Source organism: Echinops telfairi, unplaced genomic scaffold (genome assembly GCF_000313985.2).
Source record: "Echinops telfairi isolate 266 unplaced genomic scaffold, ASM31398v2 ScPeMD7_7410;HRSCAF=8448, whole genome shotgun sequence".
Classification (NCBI taxonomy): domain Eukaryota; kingdom Metazoa; phylum Chordata; class Mammalia; order Afrosoricida; family Tenrecidae; genus Echinops; species Echinops telfairi.
Window position 1 is genome coordinate 1,375,442 of NW_022111310.1, and position 27,069 is coordinate 1,402,510.

At 46.7% G+C, this 27,069-nt stretch overlaps 1 long non-coding RNA gene across 2 annotated transcripts; it reads right to left on the reverse strand.

The window, feature by feature from the left end:
* Positions 1 to 2,653: 2,653 nt before the first annotated feature.
* LOC123522444 lies at positions 2,654 to 26,980 on the reverse strand. 2 transcript variants are annotated; one of them, XR_006680720.1, is made up of 4 exons: positions 26,855 to 26,980; positions 8,919 to 9,016; positions 5,697 to 5,892; positions 2,654 to 2,796 (listed from the first exon to the last, which is right to left on the reverse strand). It is a non-coding gene; the product is annotated as an uncharacterized LOC123522444 (long non-coding RNA). The 2 variants fall into 2 exon arrangements; XR_006680721.1 differs by lacking the exon at positions 5,697 to 5,892.
* Positions 26,981 to 27,069: the final 89 nt, after the last annotated feature.

Below are 27,069 nucleotides of genomic sequence, written 5' to 3' on the forward strand. Positions count from 1 at the left end.
AGCCCTCAAGATGTCCAGATAAGTTCCAAGAGACGGGAGCCTAAAGTCAGAATCCAGACACGCCAACTCCGAGTCCAGAGTCTAATCTATGCTTCTCTCTCCTGACTCGGTCTCACGCACACACACACACAGTGCAATAGAAGGAAGCCCTGCCTGCCCTCTCAGAACTGTGCAATATCATCATTCAGATTACTACAGAGAGCATATACGACTAGGCATGAGGATTCATCTTCTGTAATTCTGATGTTCTATATCAAAATCCTTTTAGGCTCAATTAGCCTCATGAAAGATAATGGAGGGCAATTGAAGTCTGCATTTTTAATATACAAGCAGTTATTTAGACAACTTGTTTGCTGCTCACTGGTGCTCCGTGAGAGAAGAAGATGCATCTGCTCCTCGCTTACAGGGAGCTCATTATCCAACACCCTGCATTTACCACAGTGGGGACAAAATGACTTTGCACACCTGGTGGTAATAGATGGTCAGGTGCACTGCCGAAGGAACACTGGCTGTGATGGTGAAGGGGGTGTGTCCACTTGGCTGGGCCATGATTCTCAGTGGTTTGGCAGCTATGAAATGATGTGATTTGGTGTTATATAATGATGTAATTTAGCACCATGTAATGAAGTAGCCACGCCAGGCTTTGTGACCTGATGTGGCCAGCCTCCATTTTCACATAATACTGGGTGGGGTTTTTCTTTTGTACATAACTGTCTGGTCTTTGGAACCTGTGTCAATAAGAGAGGAGTGGGTGTTCTGGGTAAGGTTGCTCATAAGTGGGTGCTTCAAAATTCATGGAAAAATAGAGTGAAAAGACAATGTCATTTTCCCAGGAACTTTTTGTTGCTCCCTCATATGGAAACAAAATATTATTAATAAAAATGTCTGATTAATAAATTCTGAGAGCAAAGCCATTTTAGACAGGTCCCCTGAAAACTGAGCAACATTCAAATAGGGCCCAAGACCACAAACTTACACAGATAATTCATAGAACGAGAATTGAAAATATTTCACAGAACAGGTTTCGCTTTAATGGTCATCAGAGGAAGAGCCCCAGTGGCGTTGAGGGTTATGCACTGAACTGCTAACCCCAACATCGGTGGTTTGAATCCACTGGCAGCTCTGCCGGAGAAAGATGAGGCTGTCTACTCATGGAAAGATTTGAAGTCTCAGAAACCCAAAGGCTTGTTCTGTTTTGTACTACAAGGCTGCTATGAGTCAGGATTGACGTGAATGCAGTGAGGTGTTTTCCTTTCTTTGTGTCACTCAATAATGCAAATAAGCTTTTAAAAAGTACTTTTACTGGGGCCTCTTACATCTCTTATCACAATCCATGCATTCCTCCAGTGTGTCAAGCACATTTGCACATATGCCGCCATCATCATTTTCAAAGCATTCTCTTCCCACTTGAGCCCGATATCAGCTCCCTATTTCTTCCCCCTCCCTCACAAACCCTTGATAAGTTATAGATTATTATTTCCATATCTCACATCGTCCTCCTTCACCCCTCACCCACTTTTCCATCATTTTATTGGGGGCTCTTACAACTCTTATCACAATCCATCCATCCATCCATTGCGTCAAGTACATGTGTACAGATGTTTCCATTATCATTTTCAAAACATTTTCTTTCTGCTTGAGCCCTTGCTATCAGCTCATTTCCCCCCTCCCCTGCAAATAAGCTTTTAAAAATAATGATATAGATTTAATTAGCATAGAGTTTCTTATAGTGCTTGTGTGTTTCTGCATGATAATCACTAGCTTTGCAAAGGGGGCTGGAATCAGCATGGGACATACCCAGGCTATCAGGGCTTTCCTCCAGAACACAGCGTAACACGCATGGAACTCCATGACTAGAGGTTTGTTCTAAGGACATGGTCATTGAGGTAGATGGTGATTTACGTACAAAGATGTCCATCATGGTATTATTTGGGGGAAAACTGAAAATAAATATCTGAAAATGGATTAAATAAATGATAGTATACCTGTATGAAAGACTAGCTGAAGCATTGCACATCATGTTCTTTTTTTTTTAATAATCATTTTATTGGGAGTTCTTACAACTCTTGTTACAATCCATACATCAATTGTATCTGCCATATTCGTACATATATTCCATCGTTCTTTTCTAGACATTTACTTTCCATTGAGCCCTTGGGATCAGCTCCTCCTTCCCTCGCCCCCCACCCAACCCTCATGGCCCCCTGATAGATTGTAGATTGTTGATTATTTTCAAATCTCACTCTGAGCAGCGTCTCCCTTCCCCTCTGGTTTCTGTTGTTCTTCCCCCTGACTGGGGGTGTGTGGTCATATGCCATTCATTGTGATCGGTGCTCCCTCCCCTCCCCACTTCTCCCCCACTTCCCCCTACCCTTTTGGTATCTCTATTCCATTCCTGTTCTGGGTTCCATGTGCTGTAAGTTTTATCTCTTGCCTATACCTATGTACATGCTCCCGTCTAGTCTAGAGTGGGAGGTGGCATTGGGGTCATGATAGCGGGGGGTGAGGAGGCCTCCAGAAAACAGAGGTAAATTGTGTGACCCATTAGTGCTCTACTGTACCCTGATTGACTCACCCCATCCCTACGACCCCTCTGTGGGGGGATGTTCCATTGTCCATAGATGGGCTTTGGGTCTCCGCTCCAACCCCCCTCCATTCTCACCAATGCATTTTTGTTTGTTTGTTTACTGTTTGTTGTGAATCTTCTGATGCCCGTTGCCCAGTCTCGACACCTCACAGTCGCACCGGCTGGTGTGCTTCTTCCATGTGGGCTTGTTGCTTCACTGTTCACATCATCTTCTGAAAAACACTTCATGTGGAAAAAGATTAAGATACAATGTTCAATCACAATAGTACAATTTATAACGATATGGCAGCCCAGCACTTTTATAGAATGCAAGATAGATAAAAATAGAAAAGTGTGCTGATATGTGTTAAGATGATAGGTGTGATTCCTAAACTTTTCTGTACTTTCTAAACTTTATACCATGGATGTATATTTCTCTCTTTTTTAATCACTTTATTGGAGGCTCGTACAACTTATCACAAGGATGTATATTTCTTATCAGAAAAGGTAAGCATTATATTAAGAAGAAAAAAAGGAGCCCCCAAGGAGAGCTGAGATAGATTTAGGAAGGGGTCAGGAGTAGAAGTGGCCGTCAAGGTCCACCTGGACCCACCCGGAAGAGCTTGAGGAAAAGAAATGCACGTGGACATCTTTAGCCTATTGCACATTCACCTGGATCTCCCCCAACGCTACCTGGGGCCCCTTCTTATCCCTCACCACAGTAATCTGAACCAATTTGGCGTCCTTCATGCTCTTAAATGTTGCACGACTTCACGTTTTGGAGCAGGCTACAGCGCCTGCCTGTGTTCTAAACGGCCGTCTCCCCTAGGTACTCTGAAGCCAGACTCCGCCCAGGTAAGAGGTGGCCAAGTGCAGAATGGCCACTGCCCCTCCCAGGAGAAAGGAAGTGTATCAGTCATCTGGAGGCAGGGCCCCTTGCGGAAGGATGGTCCTGCCGGTTCACGGTTCCCGCTGGCTTGTCCCAATCCATGGCAGAATCCGGGAGTGACAAGGAGGGACAAGCATCCCCGACACTGGATGGAGAGTAGGCTCAGCTTTGGGAGGTCGCATTGCGTCATTGCTGCCGCAGTCAGGAATTTCACCCAGATTCGGAGCCAGGGAACCTAGACGGTCCCCGCTTGCCCAACTCGCAGAGAGGGGTGTGTCAAAGGCCCGTCATAAGAAGAGTGTGTGGGGTGGGACGGGCTGCTGCGATCATCTTTGGAAAACACAATCTCTCATCGCTAGAGCGCTCGGCACCTGCCCGTACTTCTGAAACCAAAGCCCTTGCCACTGAGTCAGGTCCCGCTTTCGGCGACTCCCCGAGTGTCAGGGGAGACTGTGCACGATAGCACGCTTCGAGCTGTGACAGCTCAGAAATAGATCATCAGGCCTTTCCTCTAAGGCACCTCTTTCAGTTTGAAGGCCCGTGCTTAACTTTCCATACTGCTTCTAGAGCGGAACTTCCGGAATGCTGGTCATTTGAGACTTCCACTTACTCTTCTCCATGACTGTTCACGTTGCCCCTGCAATGCCAGCTAGTGCCGCTGGGAAGCTTGAAGCTGAGGATCAGCATACTTCTGTTCTTCTTTCCTATCAGCTACTTTCTGCTTCATGGCTTCAGCATTGTATAACGTTCTCATGAATGGATGGGCTGGGAAAGTTGTAAAGACATCATTTCACCTCTCAAGGCCCTAGTTTGTTTATCTGTAAAACATCACCTGTCCTGTCTGCTGGGCACGCAGATGACGGAAGTGCCTTGAAAAATATAAAGTGCTACCAGAGGGAAAATGCTGTTACAAGCGGGGTGGGAATAGTGGTCACCCAGGTCTTTGCCTCTGGCTAGCTTGCAACATCTGTGGGCTTGAATTCTGATTTCAGGGAACGGTGGCACGTGCTCTTTCGTGGAAGGACTTTGGTTGCAAGCAGCCTGTGCCTCTGTGGCCAGAACTCTAATGGTGAAGCCAGGGCTGAGGAGGCAGCCGCGCCCACCTGTGTAACGGTAAGATCTCTGCCCACGGAGAAGGGATTTCATCAATCCAGAGCCTGGCCGTGTATCCTTGTCGCACGCCCAGCTGATTAGGCCACAGGACGGGCCCAGTGACAGAGCTCACCTATCAAGAAGGCAGCCCAGTTTAGTAAGCTATTCTTACAACATTCTTTTTAGAATGCCCCAGGGCGAGAGGAGTCTGATTTTAGGACCCTTGTGCAGAGCTGCAGGATGCTACCTGCCATGGCACCAGGAGGCCTATTTTCTCAGTCTGTGCCTGAATCAGACCTTTCTAGCTAATGGAACTCCCTTTTTAGAAAGGCCTTGGGACCTCCCGAGGGGAGCTGTTGCAGGCTGATGTGACTGATCCCCCAAGCTCAGCCCTTCAGGCACTCACTTCCTGTCCCTGCATGCTCTGACCAAACAAAAACTCTGCGTGCTGCCACTGAGTCAATTCTGACACATGGGGACCCGATAGGACGGGTAGAACCGCCCCTGTGGGTGTCTGAGACTACAATACTTTACAGGAGTAGAAAGCCTCTTTTTCCTCCCTCAGAGCTGGCTAGTGGTTTTGAACTGCTGACCTTGTGGTTGAGCAGCTCAATGCATAACCACTATGCCACCAGGGCTCCTCTCTGATCAGACAGGGTGGTAGACAAACTCAGCAACATCAGAGGTTTCTATGTCCTGGATGCCTTTTTTTTTCTTTTCTTTTTATCCCCTCCATCGTCTTCTGGGGGTTTGGGCCTGATGTCAGGTAAGATACACCAGTGATAGGAAGATATGCTGAGTGAAGACAGGAAGCATGATTCTTTATTCTCCACACTATTCCCCCCTCCGCACCCCACCCCCACCCCGAGTAAGTTCTAGGAGGCTTTCCTAGATCAAAAGGCACCCACATTTTTAAGGCTCTTGATACATTTTGCCAAATTGTCCCGCGTGGCACTTTCACTTGGCATTGCTGGCTCTGCTGAACGTGTTTGGTTTTGTTCTTCAGGCACGGGTGGATGGAATGGTGGGACTGAGGAGTGAGGAGTCTTCACATAGGAATTCTAGGGAGAAATAGATCAGGAAACGGTGCCTAATGTGGAATTTCCATTTCTTACTACACGTGGGAAATACAGTTACTCCTCTCCTTACCTAGAGAACGTGAAACAGACACCGGTTCAGGAAAGCATGACTCAGCAAGCTGCAGAACACCCCCTTCTGCAGGGGGGGTGTCCACACCCGGCCCCACTTGAGGGACTCAGGGCCCACGGTGAAGCGGAGCCTTCTTCTAGCCTTCAAATGAACCATCTTGGTTATTTTTTGTTTGAGACGTAGCAGGGAGGCAGGTCTGGGGAGGAGAAGACGAATGAGTCAGGAAGCCATCCTGTCTTGGGTTTTCCCTGTCTGGGTTTCAAAGGTCTTTTATCTCCGTTTGCAAGCAAACTAAGGTTCAGAAGACCAAGCACTATTGCAGTCACCAGCTTGTGAAGAACAGAGTCTCAAACTCCGATCTAGATGTTCTTCCTGATTCCAGTTTAGCTCCCTGCTATCCAGTCATATTCTCAGGGGCCCAGGAAAGCAGGGGGAAAGGGCACCGCATTAGCAGAGCCTTGGGGCCCTTCCCCACGGCACTCTCAGGCTTCCCTGGTTTCCAGCATTGCCCTACCTGTATTCTGTTCCCAGAACTGCCTTTCAGAACGAGACAGTCTAAACGGAACAGCTCACTTACCCGAACTCCTCTTTGTAGCCTCTGCTCTGTGGCTTTGCCCCTGTATTGATTTTTCCTTGACTGCTCAGCCACCTCTTGTTCAGAGCCCACAAGTCCTAGTTCAAGTGTTAGCTCTCCTTCTGTCTCACAAGCTATCCTGGCCCTTCCCGTCTTGGTTCTCCCACCTCTCCTATCTAGGAATTCCCTGTGACCAGAGTTCTAAACGATCGGTTGGTGTTCTCAGTAATTTTTTTATTGCAGCCCTGGCGAAAACCAATGCCCAACACTCCCACATACTTAGCAGTTAGGTCCAGAAGCTTAAAAAGTATTTGTGTCCTGTTAATTTCATAATCACTTGAAATAACCACAAATCGAAATTGAAAGGAAATTATTTCAGTTTCATGTTCAACTATTGCAATTGCTTGCCACGGGGGTCCTTGGGGGAGACAGCAGGACTTCTCAAACCTTGGGACCCTGTTGGGGGCTGCCATTTTCATGGTGGCGTTCCGCACTTACTCTGGCTTCCGATTCCAGCCACGGATGAAAACCCAGTGTTTGCAAAGACTGTGGTGTTGGAGAAAGGGATGTAGCATACTCTAATGTTAAAACCCTGGGCTCTCTTTCTTACAACTGTGCATTAGGTGGGGCTTTACATGGCAGATCATTGGCTCTGTGTTCACCTTTTGAAACACCTTGCCATACATCCAGTGGCTTGCTCTGCCCACTCCCTGCCTTTCCCCATCTCCCATTGGTAGTCTATCACCTCAGTTAGCCCCGATCTACTCTCTGGCCTCCTGCTTCCCCATCCCAGCCTTCCCATCTCACTCTTGGGAACCCCCAAAGTCTGCTTCTTTGGGTATGAAAATCTCTTGAATTCTTTTTTTATAACAGTCATCTCATACAATGTGTGGCGGTTTGGTTTTGATCAACTTCTCTCGGCATCGTGTCCTCTGAGTCCATTCATGTCGTGAGTTGTTTTATAGTTTCATCATGATTCTGGTCAAGGCGTAGTATTCCTTTGTGTGGACGCGTCAAGGATCCCTATCCATTCTCCCCTGAGTGGGCACTCAGACGGTTTCCATCTGCTTGCCGTTGAGAATAATGCTGCAATGAGCGTGGGTGTACATCTATCTGTTCTTGCTGAGTAGCTCTCTTGTTTCTGTAGGTTATGTACCAAGGGGTGTGACTGCTGGATCACAGGGTGCTTCTGTTCCCAATTGCTCGAGGAAGTGACTGTGAATTATCTTGAGGGAGTAGTTTGTGCCAAGTCCCACCGATTTTGAGTATCAATGTGATTCCTCGAAAATTTAAACTTACCATCATAGCCCTGTGCCTTTACTGTTGCTACCCAGGGCACCTCAGCCCACAGACTGGCCAAGAGCTTTTCCATTCTTCCAACGACAGAGATGTTCCTCCTTCTACGGCATTCAGTTGAGGACATGCACTATGTCTCTTATTAGAGCAGTGGTTCTCAACCTTCCTCATGCCGCCACCCTTTAATACAAGTTCCTCATGTTGTGGTGACCCCCCCCCCAACCATAACATTATTTTTGTTGCTACTTCATCACTTTCATTTTGCTACTGTTACGAATCGGGCAACCCCTGTAAAAGGGTCGTTCAACCCTCAAAAGGGTTGTGACCCACAGGTTGAGAACCGCTATACTAGAACCTTTAGATTGGAAGGTAAGGACCATACCTGATTCATCTCTGTATCTTTCATAGCAACTCTCAGTCATAATGACTAACACTTGATGAGCATTTACTAGGCCCAGAATGTCCATACACATGGCTTCAATGTCCATAAGCGTCTTATGACACCACTCAGCCTCACCTAGTACAATGCCTTACCCATAAACTCCTAGCCAATGTTATTTCCATGAATGAATACGCTTGTATCTATCCGGGTCAGCCATTCACAGAAAGCTTCATTAGGTCAAGTATTAGATGCCTCTACAAGTCCATCATGGGCTTGCGACACAGCATTGGACTAAGCAGAGGTCTGCCACTTAACAATATCTAGCTCAGAGGAGTATTGTGAGGATCAAATGAGATTTTGTCTGCAGATGAAAACTTTGGTGGACACAAGCTTGGGCAGGTGTGCCTAGTACAGACACTGTTAATGGTGCACCCCTGCTAAGGGTGTTGATAGAGGAGGGGGTGATGCTAAACAGAGGACTGGATGGGACATAAGGGCTATAAGTTGCTACTTTGTCTCCAAGTGACCACTCTCTAGGCATGGACTAAATTCTCTCTGGAGCCACACTAATGGACACATTAGTATCAATTGACAAAGCACCATATGCTCTGAAATGTTCCTCTAATAAACTTCATGGGAAGTGGCAGGAATTCATGGCTCATTATAGGAAATCTGCCTTGACTTTAGCCTTCAGAGAAGTATGCTCCTGGATCTGCTGGGTCCTAAAAGGTCAGGCTATCCCCCTGACCACACAACATTGCACCAGACAACCCTTCTTTTTGGCCAGGACATCTACAAGGTGAGGCTATTTTATCCTCCAACACTTTGGCATGAAAAAAATATCTTGTAGAAAAAAAAAAATTTATCTTTTAACAGTGGATCGTGTTGCAAATACTCTTGCTGTTGCAGTCACTCTAATCAGCACGTAATAGTCAGTGTTCAAGATCCAGATCATGAAAAGACATCATACCTTCAGTGCCATTGAGTCTGTGACTTGTCACAATCCATCATTTCATCTTGACAGCACCTTCAGCGTTTCTCTGTCGCGTTCAGTAGCAATCAGTCCACCTAAGAAAGAAAGAGAAAAAAAATTTAAAAGACAGAGGAAGAAAGGAGATGCAAACTCCACCAATCTCGAAAGATGACGAGGCTTTAGAGTGACGAGATGTGAGGCTCCACCACGCATAGTAATCACTGGCATGCATTGACTACCTCCGATACGATGCTACTCTGCTACTTCACCTTTACTTCATTTAATCCTCACAATACTCTTCAAGGTCAGGTATACCTCTATGCTGTGACGGAGAAACTGAGAGGTTACATTTACTGTTCACGGGTGAGAGTTGGGATTTGAGCCACATCTAATTCCACAACCCAGATCTTTTCCAGATGGTCTCCTTGACTCAAAGAAGAGATGGAAGCCGTGTCGCATGACACAGGACATCGTAACAACACATGAACAAAGCCTTGTTTTCTAGAGAATAGAGATCACTCGTCTCTGGCTCGCTATCCCCACCAAAGGTGGAGAAAACACCTTCGTGAACCGTTAAGGGTCATGACTAGTGCGGTCCCCTCCCAGCCCTGCTACTTCCCTTTGCTCAGGACTCTTCTGCTTATACTGGTCAGGAATCCTAGATGAGGCTTCTGGATAACATCACTTCAGTGAAACAAATTATCCCACTGGCCTCCACGGTCCTAAAGTTAGCAACGCAATGACGTTGTTCGATCGTCTGTTTTATAGAGGAAGACACTCACACAGACAGCTTGACCAGAATAACCCAGAAAGATTTTAATTGCTGTTCACTACAGAACAAAAACAGTGGGGGAACAGAGGGCCGACATAGGAAATCCGTTCAAAAAGTCCTCGTCATCATCTATTGACTAAATTGGGACTCATGGTAAACCCAGGTTTAAATCTTGTCTCCATCACCGGTGAGTTGAACGATCTTGGGCAAGTGGTTTCACCTTGCTGAATGTTTTCATCTGGAAAATGGAAACCCTAATACATGATCATTGGCATTGTAGTGATCATTAATAAGTATGTTAAACACACAGGTAGAGAACAAATATTCCTTTCCAGTTTCAGAGCCTTCCCATAGGCTGCTCTCTCTGCCCGGGAATGCTATCCGCCCCAGAGCTGCCCTTCAGGTTGTTTTTGTTAGGTGGTTCTGACTCAGATGTCCTGAGGTCAACAGAAGGCCGTGCCTGGTAATGGACCATAGAAATGTTGCTGTATTTGAGTCCAGTATTGCAGCCACTGTGTCCATCCATCTCACTGAATGGCTTCCTCTTCCTCAGTGACCTTCTGCTTTCTCAAACACGATGGCCTTCTCCAGAGGCTGGTCCCTCCTGAGGACATGCCCAGCGTGGGTGAGGCTGGCCATCCTCATTTCTAAAGTGCCTTCTGGCTGGGTTTCTTCCAACACAGATTTGCTCGTTCGTCTGGCAGTCCATGATGTATTGCCAGCCTCGTAGTTCTAAGGCATCAGTTCTTCTTTGGTCTCTGAATTCAATGCCCAGCTTCCAAAGGCAAATGAGGCCATTGAAAATCCAATGGTTTGTCACAGACTCACCTCAGTCTTCAAAGTGATTGCTTTTGAGCACTTTAAAGAGATATTTTGCAGCAGATTTTCCCAGTGCAATGTATTGTTTTATTTATTTTTTTGCTGCTGCTTCCATAGGCATCAACTGTGGATTCAAGTTAAATGAAATCTTTTATATTTTAATATTTCCTTCATTTATCATTGTTGCTTATTGGTTCAACTGTGAGTACTTTTGTTTGCTCTTTGTTTTCTTTATGTTGAGGGGAGGAGCCCTGGTGGTGTAGTAGCTCCAAGTTAACCACAAGGTCGGCAGTTCAAGACCATGGCAGCCCCTCAGGAGAAAGACAAGACTGTCTACTCCTTTAAATATCTACAGCCTGCGATACCTGTGGGGCAGTTCTGTTCTGTCCGACAGGATCACTGTGAGTTGGAATCAATTACATGACACTGGGTTTGGTTTTTGTCCTTAAATGGCATTAATTCTTTCATTCCTTCATTAGATGTCCTGGGTTTAAATTCAAGCTATGCCATTTGCTAGTTGAATGATCTTGGGAAAGTTAATCTTAGTTTTCTCATCTATAAAATTGGGATACAAATAATTGTGGTTACTATAAGGAGACGATGTGAACAACTTGAAACCATGCCTACAAATAACAAACTCAATAATTTAAACACCCCTCCCCCAAGAAGAATTGATTTCAGAGGACAGCACTGAATCTGCAGCTCCGGGAGAGGGACATGCCTGATCAAAGCACACGGGAGCAAATGAAGGGGGAGGAAGAGAGAGTGGAGCACATTCTGGCCCACCAAGCCTTGAGGACAATATTCCCACTCAGAGCAGCCAATCCACAGAGAAGACCACATGGCCGGCCCTGACATTCCTTACTGACCCATAGCGCTACAGGGGACAACACTGGAGACACTGTGGGAATTGCGCCCGATCTGATCCCACCACACCGAGGCAAAACACTAAGAGCGTGGAACAGAACAGCAAGGGGAGCAGAGCAACGAAGACACCGGGGAATACCAAAAATAGACTGGAGCCAGGGCTTGGCACCCCAACAGACTCAACTGGAAAAGACTGCTAAAGGCCAACAAACAGTCCTTGAACTAACTACAAGCTTTTCTTTCTTGTTGCTGTTTTGTTTTGTCATTGGCTTGTTGTTGTTGTTTTGCTTTATTTTGTTGCTTGGTTTTGCTTTGTCTTGTCTTTGTCCATGTTATTATCTCCGCAGGTCTGTCTAGATAAGATAGGTTGGATGAACAATCTGGAGGAGAAAACAACGGACCGACAGTTCTGGGGGGACATGGGAGAGGGGGAGGTGACTTGGGGGAAGGTAGTGGTGTTAACAAACCTAGGGACAAGGGAACAACAAGTGATCCAAATCAGTGGTGAAGAGGGTGTAGGAGGTCTGGTAGGGTTTGATCAAGGGCAATGTAACTGAGAAGTCAGGGTGCAGTGTAGCAACAATGAAACATACAACTTTCCTCTAGTCCCTAAATGCTTCCTCCCCACCCATGATCATGATCCCAATTCTACCTTACAAATCTGGCTGGACCAGAGGATGTACACTGGTACAGACAGCAACTGGAAACAGGGAATCCAGGGTGGATGATCCCTTCAGGACCAGTGGTGATACCAGGAGGGTAGAGGGAGGGTGGGTTGGAAAGGGGGAACCGATTACAAGGATCTAAATAACCTCCTCCCTGGAGGACAGACAACAGAAAAATGGGTGAAGGGAGATATTGGACAGTGCAAGATATGACAAAACAATCATTTATAAATTATCAAGTGTTCGTGAGGGAGGGGGGAGGGGGGAGCAGGAGGGAGGGGGAAAATGAGAAGCTGATGCCAGGGGCTTAAGGGGAGAGCAAATGTTTTGAGAATGATGAGGGCAATGAATGTACACGTGTGCTTTATGCAATGGATGTATGTATGGATTGTGATAAGAGTTGTATGAGCCCCAATAACATGATTAAAAATAATAATAATAATAGAATAAATAAATTTAAACCAGGGCAGTTTGTGGGGCGCATGAGGTGATTCTGGAGGGCATGCGCTCATCCGTGGGTAAGAATATCAGGCTATCTGGAAGTTCAAGACATTTACCCTTTATTTCTGGAGTTCAGAAATTTCACCAGGATACATTTTTAAGAATTAATTCTGTCAATCCTGTCTTTTAGTGGGTTACATATTAGGCTGCTAACTGCAAGATCCATAGTTCAAATCCACTGGTCACTCTGCCTGCTCCCATTAAGATTTACAATCTCCGAACCCTAAGGGACAGCTGCTCTGCCACCCAGGGCCCCTCGGAGGTGGACTTGGCTTGGTGGCAGCGAGCTTGGTTTGGGTGCATTTAGATACTTCACCTGTATTTGTTCATCAGCACCCAGTTTTTATTCATCGTTTCCCTTTCTCCTCATTGTGAATTACTGAAGGAGCCCTGGTTACGCTGTTGGGTAAGTGTTGCATTGCTAACCACTAGGTCAGCAGTTCAAGCTCACTAGCCACTCTGTGGGAGAAATGTGAGGCTATGTGTTCTCAGAAAGATTTACTACAGGAATACCCTATCGACCTCATGGCAGGGTGTGTGTGTGAATATTTTTAAAATTCTATTTTGATCTTCTACTCCCCTAAAGAGTTACAGTCTTGGAAACTCACAAGGGCAGTTTTACCTTATCTATAGTGTCGCTATGGGTCAGCACTGACTTGATGGCAGTGAATTTAGTTTAGTATTTTGGGGTAGTTTTCTTTTCTTTCTTTTTTTCCCCCTTTGTGACTAGTATAGGGATTATAGCTCACATCCTAAATTTGTAACAATGGAATTTAAATCAACATCAACGTAATTAACTTCAATAATATAAAAATTATGTTCCTGTGCTGCTCTTCTTTCCCAATTATGTTGTCACAAACATACTGTCTACCCTGCTCTCGTTCTGGGACTCCTGTAACGTGTACTTGGCACTTGATGGCATCTCACAAGTGTCTTAGGCGCAGTTCACATCTCTTCATTCTCTCTTTCTTTTTATTCCTCAGATTCAATCATTTCAGCAGTGTTATCTTCAACTATGTGGACTCTTATGCCATCTTAAATCTGCTGTTAAGTCTCTCCAGTGAACTATCCATTTCCATAGTTTTCAGCTCCTAGGATTTCTAGTTGATTCTTATATATATATACACACACACATATATGAACATATATATTAATTCCTGCTTTATTTCTGATCATTTTAGTTCTTTGTTCATATTTTCCTTTTGCTCTTTGAATATTTTTAATACTATTGTTTTAAAATCTTTCTCTGGCAAGTACACTATCTGACCTTCCTTAGAAATGGTTTCTGCCCTTTATTTTGTTCTTTGACATGGGCCATCCTTCTGTTTCTTTTTTGCCTTATGAATTTTTTTCTTAAAACGGAGACACGTAGCTATTGTCATGTGATCATGCTGAAAATCATGTTTTTCCTCTTCTCCAATCGTTGTGGACTGAACTGTCTCCACCTGTCTCCCCCCCCCCCACACAGTTTCTCTCTCTCCAAGGCAATTAGGAACACACACACACACACACACACACACACACACCCACACACACACACCCAATGTGTCCATTTGACTGGGCTTGATTCTCAGTGCTATGTCCTTGTCCTCCGTTTTGCTATCTGATGTCAACCCTGACCTTTATGATGTGAGGGAGGCAATCCCAGTGGCAGGGATGCTAGTGAGGCAGCCTGTAGGCGTCAGAAGCAGGTCGTCTCTTGATTCAATCTCTCGGCTGACTTGAGATATCAAAGAGATCGAACAAGTGAACAGAGGGGAGAGGAGCCTCCATTCCACTAAGAGAGAAGAGCTGGGCATCGAAGGGATCCTTGGGATCCCGAGTTGTTGTGGATCTACTCGACCCAGCGGAAGAAACACAGAGAAATCACAGAGGGACCCCAAGCCCACAGATGCCCAAAGAGTTGACACAGAGAAGAAAATCCTTCCTCTAGAGCCGGCACCCTGAATTTCAACTTTCAGCCCCCTGAATCGCGAGAGAATAGATATCTGGTAAAGGCACCCACTGTGGCATTAGCAATTCTAAGTGATAGCAGCGCTAGGGCACTTGGATTTCCTTTTTCTTTTTCAGAAGCATTTTCATACCAGGCTCCCCGTTGGGCGGTGCTGGCCGTTGGGACATGAAGACCAGGCTCCCTGATGGGGGGTGCTGGCTGTTGGGACATAAAGACCAGGCTCCCTGATGGGGGGTGCTGGCTGTTGGGACGTGAAGACCAGGCTCCCTGATGGGGGGTGCTGGTTGTTGGGACGTGAAGACCAGGCTCCTTGATGGGGGGTGCTGGCTGCACTCAGGATGGCTGGACTAGCCTGGGGAGTGGGTGGGGCCGGAGCAGGTGGGCAATCCAAGCTTTCCCACCACACGTAAGCCACCCTTTTTCTTGATGTTTTTTCTTGACTCAGCATTTTCTTAGATGTTGTATGATTTTCAGGTTCTGAGACGGCGGATGGCACTGATTCCTGGGGTTCTGTTGTTTGTTTTCTGGTTTTGTCGCGACAGGGGGCGCGTGTGCAGTGGCGGATGCAGCCATCCTCCTCGGCCTCGTGGAGAAGCTGTCGTTTTGGAGTGTGTCTCTGTAGCCTTCTTTGCAGGGCGTTCTCAAAGAGCTATTGCATTGCATACGTATAACTTAATCTTCTAGGGACATTGGAATTGTACTAGCTCTAGTGAAATTTTGAAATGTACCTTCTCTACAATACTTGTCCGATATAGTCTCTCTACAGATATGAGAACCACATTTTACAATAGTATCACTTTATATCCAACATGGAACAGAGGAAGACCTGGCCGCAGAAAGGAATTGACCCAGTAGCTTGGTGAGCTCAGACAGAACCACCATCGTGAGAGCTGTGAGGACAGGCTGTGCACACAGTGACTGGGATTTGAACCAGCTCGATGACTGACCGCTATCAACAACGACCTTAAACATACATCTAAGAACTTAGAGGATTCCAATAGTTACTAGAGTTTTTATCTTTTCTGTTATTTTTTCCTTCATCCTATTCATGCAAATTCCCTTCTTTTATCATTTCTTCTCTATTTGAAGACTATCCTCCCCCGGTCATTCTCTTTGGGTATGCCTGCTGCCCATAAATTCTCTTGGTTTTTCTTCGCTGATGAATGCCTTTAGTTTATCCTCAGTCCTAAAGGATATTTCTGCTGAATACAGAATTCTGAATCAATAATTCCTTGCTTTCTGCATTTGAAAAATGTGCCGCTTTCTTCTGGCCTCTAAGATTCCACGCGAGAATTTTGCTGTCATTTGAATTGACGCTTGCCTATACGTCATATGTCATTTCTCTCGCGCTGATCGCAAGATTTGTTTTTCTTTTACTTTACTTTTTTGGAAGTAGAACTATCACATAGATTATTATCTTCTTTTGAGGCTTACTACATTTTAAAAATCTTTATGTATATCTTCTAGAAAATTAGGGGAATGTTCAGCCATCATTTCTTCAATCTCACTCTCATTTTTCCTCTCCTTCAGCGATTCCAATGATGTTCGTTTACTAAGTTTATACCTTTTTTCCAGTCTATTTTTTCTCTATCCGTACTGCATATGTCCTATTGATTTAGCTGCAAGTTGACAGCCTTTTTCCTCTATTCTCTCCCTTTGATTATTGATTTAACCAGTGAGGTTTTTATTCATCTAATGGCATTTTCTAGTTCCATAGTGGCCCCTTGGTTCTTTTGTGACAATGTGTGATAAATAACTTTTTATGATATCCCGGGCACTGTAGGTATTGTGTTATGAGACTCTGAATCTTCCTCGAACCTTCCATCTTGGCATGTTGCTCCGGATAGTGGGAGCCCTGGTGGCATAGTGCGTTGCTCACCACAAGGCTGGCCACAGGGCTTTGTGGCTGCTCCGTGGCTTTCGACTCCCATAAAGAATTACAGTCTCAAAAAAAGAAAGGAATTAGTCTCAGAAACCCACAGGGGCAGTTCTTCTCTGTCCCGTAGGGTGACTGTGTGTTGGCATCAACTCAATGTCCGTGAGTTTGGTTTTGGGTTTTTACTGACACTGGATGGTTGGGGCAGCCCCCTCCCCACCCCTACCTGAGCAAGGCGTGCCACTTCTTACCTCTCGGTAGGAATGGAAGCCTAAGCCCGCCTACATAACCTACAATAATTGGTGAACACTGAAGGGATTGCCCGCCATTTTCCTCCACATCTTATTAGTCGTTCCCTACTCCTGTTCCTTTGGCTAGCAAGATTACGTTTTCTTAAGATTTGTTTTCTTTCCCCTGTCTGTGTCTGTTGGCATTTCCTGGTAGTAGGTTTCTCCAGGCCCCCACCTGGGATATACAGACGGCAAAGAGAAAACGCAGTGGATTCACTACCATGCTGCTTCTCCAGTCCGGAGCTTGCCGGGCAGTTTACCCTCTCGCTCGCCTCATCCAGAGTCTTCGTATGTTTCTTTGTACCCACTACCACGTTGGCAGCTATTCGGAGTGAGAGCAATAGGGGGAACTGGGTGTCCTCCATTTTGCTCAGAACTAGGAAAGTGCTTTGAAATTAATAATGCGTAATTCTCGGTGAGACATTTTATCTGAAAATTCCAATTTCGTAAAATTCCTGAATGGTCCCTATGCTCTCTTCGGTGCTTGCCGAGGTGCCTGGTTATTTTCTCATTGTTTGGTGTGCCGGCTACTTGCTTGCCTCCTGGGTTTCTCATCTCTGCTGTTGGGTTTGGGGTTTTTTAAACCCTTTTTGCTTATAATTTTCCATCTATTTGAGTTTTCATCTGGGTTCAGTGGGGCAGCTCTCCTTTTAAATATCTCATAGCATTCCATCAGTTTCCAATGGTGCTCAAATTTTCACTTCCACACTAGAGATGTTTAAATTTAGAAAATTGCCTATTTAACTTCCAAACAAAAGTTTCCTCTTTGGACTAGATCTTTGTCATCTTTTATTTCTCTAATATGATCATTTCTGTTAACTCTTACTTTTGTGAGATAACGGGTAAGCACCTGGCTGCCAGCCAGAAACAAGCCAGCAGTCCAGACTCGCTGACTGCTCTGCCGCAGAAAAGACCTGGCAACCTGCGCTCTCAGAAAGCCCTCTGTGGAAGTTCCAGTCTGTCGTTAAGTTCACTCTGAGTTACAATCAACCCAAAGACAAACAACATCGCAACATAAGCACTTAACGTTTAGTTTCGCTCAGCTTAGTCTTCCTCCTTAAATAAGGTGACCAGATTTTCACGTTGGTAAAGCGGGACACCATTGATAAAACTCATATCCTGGCGAAATAGCCACATGGCAGCCGAACACCGTATACCCTAGCTTGTCATGCATTCTTTCCAAAAATTGGGACTTTTTTTTTAACATTTTATTAGGGGCTCATACAACGGTTATCGCAATCCATACACACATCAGTTGTGTAAAGCGCATTTGTACATCATTCTCAAAACATTTTCTCTCCACTCAAACCCCTGACATTAGGTCCTCATTTTTCCCCTCCCTTCCCCCTCCCCCCTCCCTCATGAGCCCTTGATAGTTTATAAATTGGTATTTTGTCATATCTTGCCCTGTCCCACGTCTCCCTTCACCCACTTTTCGGTTGTCTGTCCCCCAGGGAGGAGGTCACATATAGTTCCATGTAATCGGTTCCCTCTTTCCTACCCATTCTCCCTTTACCCTCCCTGTTTTGCCACTCACACCACTGGTCCTATAGGGCTCATCCGTCCTGGATTCCCTTTATTTTCAGTTCCTATCTGTACCAGTGTACATCCTCTGGTCTAGGCAGACTTGCAAGGTCGCATTCGAGTCATGGTAGTGGGAGCGGGGAGGAAACATTTAGGAACTAGAGGAAAGTTGTATTTCTCATCATTACATCGCACCCTGACTGGCTCATCTCCTCCCCGAGACCCCTCTGCAAGGGATCTCCAGTGGCCTACTAATGGGCTTTGGATCTCCACTCCGCACTCCCCCCATCATTCACTATGGTAAGATTTTTTGTTCTGATGATGCCTTACACCTGATCCCTTCGACACCTCGTGGTTGCATAGGCTGGTGTGCTTCTTCCATGTGGGCTTTGTTGTTTCTGAGCTTGATGGCTGCTTGACTACCTTCAAGCCTTTAAGACCCCAAAATTGGGACTTTTTAAAACACCGCAGAACGCGGAACAAATTGTTAAAAATTGGGACTGTCCCGCCAAAAGTGGGACATCTGGTCACCTTATCCTTAAAGCTATGGAGAATCCCCATCACTAATCTTTGATCTGCTCTGGTAACTTGTATCAGCTCCTGGCAAGCCAGGCTTTGATGGCCCTGTCCAGTAATCACGAGAGGAGAGCAAGAGCCTTCTTCGGTAGAGTCTTCCCGGTGAGCAAGGCTGGTTGGTTGAGTCTACTGGGCTGAAGTGAGATGAGAGAGTCTCTGGGGTCTTGGGACACTCCCAATAGGAAGGAGGCGAGGCTGGGCTCCTGTGTACCATTGTCTAGTTGTCTACCGCACTGGGCACCAGGTTGAGAAGCTAAGCATAAGCTAAAATCCACGGGCTGAGCTGTGCTCTAGTGTGTAGCTGTATCTCTGCCAAGGAAGGGACTGTTATTTTTTTCTATTTTCTCAATGGTCTCGGAGGGGGGTGCCCTTTGTAAGAAGATGGTGTGGGGGCCAGCAGTGGTCCTGGAGGGTTATTGGTCCAGCTCGGTCATTTTCCTTCAGGAGGGAGACGTCAGCAGAATCAGAGGCCTTCCCTCAGGAGACTATGCAGGAAGTAAGTGGGGGCAATTCCATCTCATCTATTAAGGAGGCCCACTCAGTTGCGGCCAGATGGGCCCCTCCTGGTAGCCCAGGACCAAGGTCTTTCACTGCAAATACATTTGAAAAATAGACCACCTTCCAGATTCTTGGGCCTTGGGCCTCCCGGGCGCACATCCTGCGTGGGCCCAGGCTGATGTATGTGAAACCTCCTTCAGGTTACAGCGAGCGTGTCCTGCCCCTTCTAGTCACATAGCTTGAGTCACTTCAGCGGGAAGGTAGGAAGAGTGGGAATCCATTTCAGTATGCTAGCCTCATCTTCAGAGAACCTGAGGTTGGGAATATTTCCTTTTGCAGTCATCTTTATTTCTCCCAAGGATGGAGCTCAGCTACCCAAGTAAGCCTGAGATTGAATTCCATTGACAAGTTCATTGAGCTCAGACCAATCATTGGACTTCTCTGAGCCTGTCTCAATCTCTCTGTGTCTAAAAACAGGGAGCGTGGCGTCTCTCACGCACAACTCCAGGAGGCGCGGAGAGAATAAAACGCGATGGCTGCTGTGCTTTTGCACAAACTGTGGAGAGCTGTGAAGAGGAGTAAACGTAAACTGGGGCTGGAGGTGGTGGCCTCTTCCCCTGGGATAATCAGAAGCAGAGCCATGGTGTCAAGCTGCAGCTACCTGGCAGATTCAGAAGCCAAGTCGACTGGAATTGGAGTAGATGTTGTTGCCAAGAGCAGAGTAGGGCCACCACCTGGCACACCGACCACACCTCAAAGTTTGCCTGGCTCCCAGGAGCTGTTCTCCCAAAGACTGGACCAGAAAGAGTGTCAAAAAGGGGTTAAAAGGGAAGCAAATGAAAGATGCTAATGTCATCCCTTTGTTTCCAAACCTAAGGAAGGAGGTAACCATCCATCTGACCACAGATATTAAGAACCTGTGATAATGCTTCCAGCGTCACACAGATACGCCATCTTTCCCCCCGTTTCCAACTGGGTCACTGATTGCATTACATTAGCGACAGAGCAGAATTCAGTTTTACCCATGAGCATAAAATGTGATTAGGATCAGGACACCAAATGTAAGCGGACATGTCTTACAGGAGGACGGTGGACACAAGCCAGGATGGAGACGGGTTTCCACTGCAACCCCTCAAAAATAGGCGAAAACCAAGTCACTGCTGGGAGATTGGATGTGCTCTGGGATCAGAGACATCTGAAGTGTGTTGGGAATCTGGTCTCTCTTCACTAAAACGGACCTGCTCACTGAAATCCCTGTTCTTAGTCGCTTAGAGAAAACTGAACAATTCAGGGTTTTTTAAAAATTCATTTTATTGGGAGCTCATAAAACTCTTATCACAGTCCATACATACATTAATTGTGTAAAGCACATTTGTACATTCATTGCCCTCATCATTCTCAAAACATTTGCTCTCCACTTAAGCCCCTGGCATCAGCTCCTCATTTTTCCCCTCCCTTCCCGCTCCCCCCTCCCTCATGAACCCTTGATAATTTATCAATTATTATTTTGTCAAATCACAATTCAGTTTTAAGAAGTGAGCCATGGATGTCTCTTTCTATGCCCTCCGATCTCGGGAGTAAGAACATGTTGTTTTAATGTCATCATTTCCCTCTGTAGAGCAACACGTTTACCTGTCCGGAAGGGGTCATATAATCCCCAGGATAAGGGCTCAGTTTCTTTTGTAGCCAACAGCAGAGCCTCCCTCAGTGACTAGATAATACTTTAGCTTCCTTAATCTCCAAGAATCATTCTGAGTAAAGCTCAAGGGACCTTGCTTGTCACCTGCGATTGTCCCCTTCTTTCACAGAAGAGGGACAGTGGCCCAGGGAGGCAACGTGACTTTGCCCTCGCTGTGTGGCATGCTGACCGGCAGAACTAGATTCTCGAACTCGAAGGCACTGCTTCTCTACCAGCCGTTCATTAGAAAGGCTGGCATGGAGCAGAGAGAGCGTCCCAGATAAACCCCCTGCTGTGCCCCCCGCAGCTCATCATCCCTGGGCAGCCACAATCTGGGTCAACTGTCTTTTGTATGAAGATCGTGCATATGGAAAGCATGTGATCAGCTGATGTGAGATGAAGAAAGTTCTTTCAACTGAGCCATTCTATTCCCCATCCAGTCTGGATTGATACTTAAATCAGTGGTTCTCAACCTTCCTCATGCTGCGGCCCTTTCATACAGTTCCTCATGTGGTGGTGACCCCCAATCATAAAATTATTTTCGTTGCTATTTCATCACTGTCATTTTGCTACCGTTTTGAATCAGGTGACCCCTGTGAAAGGGTCGTTCGACCCCTGTGAAAGGATCATGCGACCCCCAAAGGGGTTGTGACCCACAGGTTGAGAACCGCTGATTTAAATCACTGTACTTAAAAGGCCTAATTCCATAGTAGATGATCAACCATATTGAATGAACAAATGGGTGACTGACAACTGGCAAGCTCATTCAAGAATCATGTCACTTTCTCTCTGAAAGAAATGTCGGGGGGCATTCAGTCCCATTCCACCATTCCGCTGAAGTGTGAGGAGACTTGGGCAAATGGCAGAACCACTACTCTCACTGCCATTGAGTCGATGCCAACTCGTAGCTCCACCACTGGACAGGGCAGACCTGCCCCTGTGAGTTTCCAAGACTGTAACTCTTCACCGGAGTAGCAATCCCTGTCTTTCTCTCACAGAACAGCTGGTGGTTTCGAACTACTGACCTTTGGGATCGCGGCCCAACTCGGAACCACTGGCCACCATCCGTAGAACCAGTGCTAGAGCCCATTTTTTCCCTGCTCCTTACATGAGTGATTCTTGCTTTAACCTTGTCCTGCATCTCATTAAATTTGATATGAAGGCCAATTTACCTGTGGCTTGGTATGCAAAATAAATACTTCTAACATCCAACCTGCTTTTTAAAACAGCCCTCCATAATAAGGAAAGCATCTGGGTTTGTTGTGTTGTTTGGGCCATGTGGAATCTGATCATCCTGAGAAAGAGCAGAAATGTGTCTTCAATCACTGTAGATCAGTGGTTCTCAACCTTCCTGCTGCTGTGACCCTTTCATACAGTTCCTCATGTGGTGGGGACCCCCACAATAAGATTATTTCCATTGCTACTTCATCACTGTCATTTTGCTACTGTTATGAATTATCATGTAACGATCTGTTATGCAGGATGTATTTTCTTTGTTAAAAACTGAACATAATTAAAGCATAATGATTAATTACAAAAACAACATGTAATTATATATTGTGAAATATTTATTTCTAATGACAAATAAATGAAATTTAGTCTTGAAGCATGGTCTTTCCACTTGTATGTGGGTGTATCTGCATGTGGGCAGACCCGCCTGGAGACAGAGGATTGGTGTCTTGGTTCCTAAGACCATCGGAAATATGTGTTTTCCGATGGTCTTAGGTGACCCCTGTGAAAGGGTCGTTTGACCCCCAAAGGGGTCGCGACCCACAGGTTGAGAACTGCTGCTGCTGTAAAGCTGAGATTTGGAGCAGTAAACTATTCTATTTGGGGAACAATAGATAGGATGTCAGGAAGAGTTGGGCATTTTAAGAAGGAAATTGTATAGAAAAGCTAACTATTAAGTTAGCTCCCTGAAGCATTTGAATGCAAAGGTGATGGATATGCTAAGGGATGGTATGGGCACTTAGCAAATGACAAATAGCACACTCATTGCAATCGAGAACGCCAACTTTTAGCTGAAATGGTACTTATGGGAAATAAATTCAAACCTCAGATGTTTTAGTCAGGAAGTCTCATTAGGATGCAACACAGCTTCTCATTAGGGGCTATTACAGTGTCACTGAAAAAGGAGAGCAGTCTGAGAAGGGACACGGCATGGCCAAACAGCAATGTGGGAAATCTCAGTCTTGTTGCTTCCTGCTCTACATTCAGTTTGGATCATCGGATGCTCTCCTCTTCCCAGGACTCTTCAGAGTGAGAGAAACAGAGCTGATCAGCGATACGTGCTGAAATGATCACTGTTAGGGTAAAACCCTCTTGAAAATCCTAATGTATAGTTTATTCATTCATTTAACAAATACAGAATTCCAGGAGGATACAGATCAATAAGATATTGCCTTTGTCAAAGAGTTCTCAAGAAGACAGACATGTCAATAAAGTATTGAAACGTGATGTGCCGGCTGGTTTATCTGAGGTGAACACCACGTCCTGCAGAGGCCTAAAGATGAGACAGGGATGCCTTTATGAAAGAGAAGTTACTGTTGTCCAAGATAGGCAGGCAGAAGAGTTGGTCTAGCAGGTTGGAGATAAGGGGGATACATGAGCATGTACCAAGTGTCTAGCGGTGGGATCTTACGTAAGTTGCTTTACTTCTCAGAGACTTGCTTTCCTTCTCGGTAAAATAGGCGGAGTAATGATCCTTCCTGCATGGAATGATCAGAAGCGTTATTGATCTTGCCAACGAACAAGTAACAGACTCTGACTCTCTCTAGTAACACTGTCCATCTCGACCTGGTGTAGGTATTCTTATGGGCCCTCTTTCGAGAGGAAGGAATCCCTTCCAGGTGGGTCTGGAACTTTCCCAAGAGGGCGCTGGTGGTTGGCTACTGCCCTGTTGATCATGGCTCCGTGTAGTACTGAGTTTGTCGTCCTTCAGAAGCAGCCAGCCAGGCCGCCGCGCAAGGCCCCTCTGTGTGGGTTCAACCCCCAGCCTATCCGGTAGTGGTTGAATGCTTAACTGTTTGTGCCACCTCGGGACTCCACTTTGCACGAAGTTAAAAGATGGCATCATTGGGATATTAACCTAGACAATTTGACTGCATTTTAAAAGCTCTCTGACTCTTATTAAGAGATTAAACCAAAACTCAGTGCCATTGAGTCACGCCGACTCATAGTGACCCTACAGGACAGGGTGGAACTGCCCCTGTGAGTTTCTGAGACAGTAACTCTTTATGGGAATAGAAAGGCCCATCTTTCTCCTTTGGAGCCACTGGTGGTTTTGAACTGCTGATCTGGTGGTTAGCAGCCCAACTCATAACCACTATGCCACCAGGGTTCCTTTATGATGAGGCAGTGTACAGAAAGCACTTCGCACAGTGCCCGGCAAACAGTAATTAATACCTAAGCTACTTGTACTCTTGTAAATAGGATGCGGCTTGGGAAACGAGGGGGTTGGTGTGCAGGCAGAGATGGGGCTACGTGATTGGGCACTGCCCTAAAGAGTTAGGATTCGATCTCAGGGGCAAGAAGGAACAACAGAGGTAGCTTCAGGAGGAGAGTGATTTGTCACACTTGTGGTTGAGAAAGATCACAGGAGGAATTGAGCACAAACAAGACTATAGGTTACTGCAGCCTTGGCAAGAAACGCGAGACTCCAGCTAGGCAAGTGGCAGCAGGATGGAGAAGAGGAGACGTCAGGAGGCAGAGTTGGCTGGACTGAGTGCCCACGGGCTGTGGAGGCAAGGAAGAGCCTAGGGTGTCTGCTTGGTTTCTGGCTTAGTGCCTAGGGGGAAGGTGATACCACTACCAGCTACGAGGCGGAGACAAACGGAAGGGGCAGTCTGGGGGAAAGAAGCCAGTCTGTGACTCGGTTGAGACGGGGCCACTGGAGAAGCATTCGGGAACGAACCAGGCAGCGTGTCTCTGGGCTCGGAGTGCAGAGGAAGTCTGCACTGAGAATTGCTCAGTGAGCGTGTGGCAAGACAGGGAAGAGACCACGGGGAGAACAGCCAGAGGATGAGGAAGGGGCAGAAAGGAAGCCCAGTGGGCAGAGCCCTTGGATGGAAACTGGCAAGAGGGTGTCCTGGGAGCCAAAGATTAAATCGCTTACCAGCAAATACCTAAAGCACCTGAGCAAGAGAAACTTGAGACACGGGCAGCTAGGAAATGGAGAGGGACAGGACAAAACGCCACAACCTGAATTTGCACTCACTCTGCTTCAAGCCCGCCACTGCGCTGAGGAAGAAAGATGAGGCTGTCTGATCCTGACAAGATCCACAGCCTCCGAAACCCGATAGAGCAGTGGTTCTCAACCTGTGGGTCGAGACTCCTTTCACAGGGGTCGCCTAAGACCATCGGAAAACACAAGTATTTCACTGTATATAATTACGTATTGTTTTGTGATTAATCGCTATGCTTTAAGTATATGGAATTATGTTCAATTTGTACCAATAACACATCCTGCATATCAGATATTCACGTGATGATTGATAATAGTAGCAAAATGACAGTGATGAAGTAGCAACGAAAATAATTTTATGGTTGGGGGTCCCACCACATGAAGTATGAAAGGTCTCCACATGAGGTAGGTGGAGAACTGCTGCTCTAGAGAGTCGCTCTGAGTCGGAATCCACCTGATGGCAGTGTGTGGGACAGAGGGCTGAGTCCTTGTCTTCCTGAGAAGTGCCCTCTTTGGTCTGCACTAAGGGAAGCATTTCATTTTGCACTATTAATTCATATAGAAGACCTAATGACCTAGTGGGTTGCACACAGGGCTGCTAGCTGCAAGGTCAGCAGTTCAAGTCCACCGCTGCTCTGCAGGAGGTAGTTTCAGAAACCCACATTCCTCTCCCCTTACTGCTCACCGTGGAGCAGAATTTGGTACACCTTATACAGGTTGAGTCCCGGTGGTTTCTAGTTGGGCTTCAATGTGCAAGGTCGACAGTTCGAAACCACCAGCGGCACCTTGAAAGAAAGAGGGGGCTTTCTACTCTTGTAAACAGTTACAGTCTCGAAACCCCCAGGAGCAATTCTACCCATATTGCTATGAGCCAGTCTTGACTCCATGGCAGGGAGTTTGGTTTGGTAGACAGGATGGAGGCTGGTGGGAGAAGCAGACCTGTGGAGCTAAGGGCTCACTCAGCCCCAGGATCTGGGCGGCATTGAGAGAAAGGAGAGCTCTGGGGAAAGGTAAATACCCAGGGGGCTCAGAAGGGACTTCTTGGGTCAATCCTGGATTGAGGAGTGAAGGTCCCCCTGGAGTGCCTTTCTTGGTCCAGACCCCATCTGCGCCAAAGAGCTGCAACACTGCTGACAATGATGGGAGCAGAATCTGATCTGGTACCTCCCCTCACTGGGTTATCTGCCTGGGCCTTTGCTCTGGTGGGCTCTGTTGGAAGACTCCCCATCCTCCTTTGCAGGTTTCTGTCTAGACTAAGATCCTCCCCTTTCAGGATGCCTTCTTCTCTCACCCAGCCACCCCAAGGCCCCTGCTAGGCTTCCTGCCCACTTGGGATCTCGCTCTAGTTACTGGGACTGCCTTGGATTCCTAGTCCAGCGAACTGTAAATCCCAGGAGGACAGTGGAGGAGCTTCATTCCAGGCTACATCCTCAGTGTCTGACACAGGACATGGATCTAGTAGGTGTTGAGTAAAGAGCTCAGCACGGGAAAGGGTTCTTGGATAGAAGTGTGCATTTGGGTATAAAGGGGGGGGGTGAGGTGGGAGGACCAGGGCTAGCGGAGTGGGCAACAGCCCAGTAAAGGGAGAGCTGGGCGCAGTGCCCCAGTCCTGCAAGTGGGGGCTTCCCAGGAGACCTGCCAGGAGTGGTCAGAGAGGAGCGGGGAGGCGTCGGGAATGCGTAGAGTTGTCAGAGGGAGGTGCGGGGTTCCCCTTATCCATCTCCCCTCACCTGCATGGCCTGTGGGGGCGAGTCCGAGTCCGGAGGTCTGGGGGTCGGGAGGCAGGCAGGCAGGCGAAGGGATCCCGCGGGCCTTGGGGCTCTTCTGGATTCTGGGTCAGCTGCCGCGGCTCAGGGTGACCTTGGGGAGCCCTTCCCCTCTCCCGGCCTCAGTCTCCCCGTGGGTGCGCGGCGGACGCTTGCGTGCCCGGGACCGGGAGCTGGGG